This window comes from Castor canadensis, chromosome 13 (genome assembly GCF_047511655.1).
Source record: "Castor canadensis chromosome 13, mCasCan1.hap1v2, whole genome shotgun sequence".
Lineage (NCBI taxonomy): Eukaryota > Metazoa > Chordata > Mammalia > Rodentia > Castoridae > Castor > Castor canadensis.
In genome coordinates, this window is record NC_133398.1 from 58057938 (window position 1) to 58063153 (window position 5216).

Below are 5216 nucleotides of genomic sequence, written 5' to 3' on the forward strand. Positions count from 1 at the left end.
AATGGCAAGAGGGTTCATGGCACTAAAATTCCAGTTGCTTGAATATTATCACTGGTATTTTTTACCACTAATATTAAATAGCTTATTTAATTTATGGATCAAAGCATTCAGAGCATTTACACCTAGGAGCAAGATCATTTTTCTTTTGAAGTTGTTCCATAAACATTATATATAATGAACAATTAGAAAAAGTCAAAAAGCTGTCTTTCCAGACTCACCCAACACAAGATTGTCTGGAGAGTAGTTGGCGCTCAATAACCTTGAAGTGAAAACACCCAAAGTGCACCAATACATTTGATTGCCAAACAGAGACTTGCTGTTTGTACAAAAGTAACTGCTTGTAGAGCATAAGTTGTCAAACTTCTGCTCTGTGCTTTTCTGGAGTGTGTCAATATCATTGTTTAAAATAACCTTTCTGGTGCTCTTCCAGATGACAGCATGGTATGTCTACAAAAAGAAGTACTGAAATGTGACTCTGCACACTTTTATTACAGTAATTATGATAATAATAGCAAATTTATGGTGTGTTTACTATGTGACAAGCACTGTGTGCTACATGCTTTCCGGATTGAGCACTTTAGTCTCTATGAAAGCAGGACATAGCATGGTATCTTCAAGGGCTAGAAGCACACACAGTGCTTGGTACTTTTAAGTGTTTCAGAAGTACCTATTGAATAAATGAATGATTACAGAATCCCATTTAACCTTTATACCTTCATCAATTGGCAGATGAAGAAATTAAGTTCAAAGGTCATATATCTTTAATAGATGGAGGAGCAGGGTTTGAGCTTAAGTTGTCCATCTATAAAGCCTATGCCCTTGACTCCTATAATGTGCATTTTACTCTTTCAATTTTAACCTTCAGAAGAACACAGCAAAAGTCAGACATGAAAGTTACATAAGCATTCACTGTTTCGTAGTTCCTGGCCCCCACCCTTCCTTCCACTAATTACAGAGGGACCAGTACAAGTCTAAATTCCCTGCCCATTCAAGAAAACAATGTAAGTGCAGGGTAAATAAAGAGTGTCATGTCTAGGAACTAGGATGTAGGGGATTAGAAAATTATAGACATCTTGTGCAACTTTGATGATATTTTACTTGTATTATCACACCAATTATAGAGGTCTTTCTATGCACATAAAACCCTCATATAATCACTGACACTGACAACTGACTTCTTTTTGGAAGATGACAAAGAATTCTTTGTACAAGGCTTTCTTCAACAATTACAACAGGTGAAAACTTCTGCATTCCTTTTTCATTATGTCTTTGGCACTTCTGGGAACAGGAAAGGCGCTGAGTTGCTTACATACCTGGCCAGTGCCATGCAATTCTGATGCAGTCAGGGTAGCTCCTCTTGGGGTGAGCAGTGGAGAAGAATGTCTCCATTGTCAAGTGAGAAAGAAAGCCTGCAGCTGCTCTGCTGAAAGGTAAATAGGAGGGGAGCTTCTCTCCACATAAAAATCAATTCTAATGCACCCGGCATTCCTTGAACCGTCACATCAAACCACACGTGGCATGAAAAAGTGCAGATTTCAATTTAGGTAATGTACACACCGTTGAAGGTTAGCAGAGGACCATGACCAGGCCAATCCATCTTCAGTAGATTAATGTCTGGGTTAGGCAGGTATGTCATAAAACATGGCCAATGCAGGGAGACGCTCAGGGCTGGCCTCCTTCTTCCTTAATGCACCACAGTGCTTGCCTTAAGAGAGCTTTGGTACTTGGAGGGCTACTGCTTTTAAATGTTCCCTCTGACCCAGATAATGTCAAAATGTCTGAATGCATGTGATCCTCTTTTTCCAAAAGAGCATCTCTAATGTAATGCAAATGCACATTGTAGGGGAAATTCCAGCTGAGAAAATGAAGCCTTATATTTCTGAAACCATATACATGTCAATAGCCCATTATTCTCCTGTTTTAAATGTAATTGCAGCCCCGCTTTAAATGAATTCCTGAAATAATAAAATACATTGAGTAGCAGTTACTGACTCTTTCAGTCATTTTATGCCTGTTCTTCCTCCCCTCTGTCCCTCCCCAGTCCCCAAAAAACAAAGATGTGGAGAAGGGAGGAGAGGAGAGATAAAAGTGAGAATCAGATGCCTTGTCTTGACCGTATTATCTATCAGAATATTATGTGCGAAGAAAAAATGCAGCATTACAGCATTGCTGCCTCTAAACCACTTATATAATGTATCTTGCATAGGCCAGTTTTACATGACAAATTATTTCCAGGCAATTAAGAATACTTATAATTGTTTTCTTTGGTAGGAATTTCCTTCTATTTCCATTTTTCGTTTAAAGCTAATGTTTCCTGTAAAGGCCCAACAGCAGTCATTTTGAAAGAACCTTTCAAAATTGCTTTCTCTCTCAGCCGTATGAGCTGTCCTGCCTCCTCTTGATAAACTTAACATATGTGTAGTACAACCCTTATCACCAGACTGGTGAATTTAAAAGGCCCATTATTTCATTCACTTCTCCTTTCTGAAACTCCTCTTCTCCACCCTTTCGTCATCTTTCTCACTTCTCCTTTCCTCAGAAACTAAGAAATCCTTTTTACATAAATACATTTTATAGCTAGAAGATACATAGTGATCATCCTAACAGTTTTCTCCCATGGGAAGGTAATTGAGACTGTATCTCTTGATAAATAAAAGTAAGATGTCCCAATGTCCAGGGACACAGGCATGAAACTTACAAAGAGATCTCAGACACAGCAAAATATCACATTTTAGAAAATTAAATAGAATGCTACTTAGCGTGTCCTACACTATAGCAGAAACACTGCCTCTTAATTTCTTTTTTAACTTTTAAGATATCAGCATGAAATATAATTCTTTCATCTCAAAATGATTTTGAACTTAACTGTTCCTTACCTGGTTCAAACTTTCTCACCACTTCCTACAGAAAAAATTCTTTGGAAAATCATTGTGTTTCTTTGGTCTAAGGATCTAAAATCCTTTTTCTGAGTCCCATGGTAAAACACCCAGAAAGAGTCCATCGAGTTTATCATTAAGACTGCTTTTGCCTATAAACACCAATATACTCAAACAAGTTGCTTAAGTCAAGAAGGCCAGAGGAGGTGATTCCTGGGGGGTCTTGGGACTTAATAATATTGATGAGGGCCACTCTCAAATAATGTATACACATGTAAGTAAATGCAAAAATGATTAAATAAATACATAAAAATGAAGTCTTTAAGTAAAAAACAAAAAAGGAGAGGGAGACACTCTCTTCCCAAGCTTCTGCTCCACATATCTTCAGTGAGGTGTGATCTCTCCCTGAGATCTCAGAATAACTACTAATGCACCAGCCATCATAGTAGTAAGGAACCTCATGCCAAACAGAAGGGGAAATGAGGAATGATGGCTCAGAACAACCCTTCTGCTTCATTCTTTTTATTCCCAGTTGGCCAGAGTGAGCTCTTTCATTCATACATATCAATAATTGCCAGAGAATAAAGGGTTATCTATGATTTGCTTACAGCAATCAGTGCCTGTCTCCTAGAACTGTAAACTGGAGTTTTGTTGGGACAGAAGTTGGTTCCGTGATGGCAAATAGACAACAAAATAGTGTTTTCCCATTAAAGTACAAAAGGAATAAGGTACTTATGGCTTACTAGCTATTTTATCTTCTTTTCAGCTATATAGAGTCTTACTATGAAACCTACTACACTTTTAGGTTAATGCAACCAGGTAGTCTGGTTAACAAGCATTTCAGTCATCACTCAGAATCAACTTTCAACTCTGCTAGGGTGGGGGCGAATACTATGAAGTATTTGCTTTAAGTAAGGGCACTAGTTTGTTTTTCTCTGGATACATTTGACATTACAAAACACAAATTGCTTTGAAAAGCTAGTTTTTAAGTTGTACAGAACTTTGATTATATGTCTCAATAGAAATTATCAAAAATTATGTATGGTCTTGTAGCTTTCCACTTAAAACCTATACCTCCCAGGAGGTCCTCAGTATATACTGATGATTGTACCCTTTACTTACATCCTAATCATTTCCTGAACTATAGTTACAAGTTAAGCAGCTGTAAGTCTTGGGTCACCTGTATAAGTTCTTGGAATTTACCCCAATCTCTGGTGTTATGCCAAACAATTTGTGTCCTAAAGCAATTCAATCAGTCCTTTAGTATAGTTGAAACTTCCTCCTTTGATGTCTCCATGAGCTCATCCTTAAACATTTGAAAGAGATACAGTGCTCTTCCTGCAATTGTTGCTTGGCTCAGAGCCACATGGATTTGCTGCTTCTGATTGTGTAATCCCACATAATCAAAAGTTTTTCCACCTCAAGAGTCAGCCCATTCCACTTCATTATTCTACGTTGATTGCATTAGTCTAGGAACAATCAATGCCATGTGGCAATCCCTTGCTTCAGTAGCAGCCTTAGGTGGTCAAAAATATGAATTTCATGTCCTTCTTTTGGGGTCTGACTTGTTTTAGGTTTAAAGATAACAGTTGGGTGCTCATGTTGGCAGCACAGATAGTAAAACTGGAATTACATAGAGAAGATTAGTGTGGGCCCCATGTAAAGGTGACATGAATATTTGCAAAGCACTCCCTATTTTTATACATATAATTTTTATGTCTTCATGTGTCAGTTAAAAATAAATTTAAAAAGAGAAAAAAGATAATAGTTGGAAGGTTTAAGAATATTTATAAGTTCCTTTTTATCATTAAAAAATCTTGATTGTCTAATAGGATGCTTTGAGAGTCATTGAAAAGCTTTTGGTTGTCACTCACAGGCACTTGAAAACCAGTGGCTATAACAAACACATTTGGATTTTTGCTCTCTATCTATCACAAAAGAGGTCTGAAGAGAGCCCAGGTTTAGAATCACAAGTATTGAATGCAAGTGAATTTTTTCCTTTCTCTCCTTCTACTGTAGTATCATGAATTCTGATGCCTAGTTTATGGTTAGAGGACAGGGAGGTTCCAATGAAAAAGAAAAGGATGGGGAAATCTTTATAGGGACAGCAGGAGGGATGGGTATATTTTACCTTTTAGCTAGATTATGTAAAGATATATTAAGTTAACAATTATAGTGAAACTGCCTACAGTAAAATCCTTAAACATTATTTCCTAAGGTATCACCAAGAACCTTGGAGCTTTCATCTTTCTTTACTTTAAGTCACAGATTGTATTCATATAAATTCCACCTCTTATCTGCTTTTCATCAGCTGAATTTCTATCAATGTTTGCAACCCTG

General features: G+C 37.2%; 1 non-coding gene across 1 annotated transcript; it reads left to right on the forward strand.

The window, feature by feature from the left end:
* The first annotated feature begins 4469 nt into the window (after positions 1-4469).
* LOC141415938 (U6 spliceosomal RNA) lies at positions 4470-4576 on the forward strand. Its single transcript, XR_012440884.1, has one exon. It is a non-coding gene; the product is annotated as a U6 spliceosomal RNA (small nuclear RNA).
* The last annotated feature ends 640 nt before the right edge of the window (positions 4577-5216 follow it).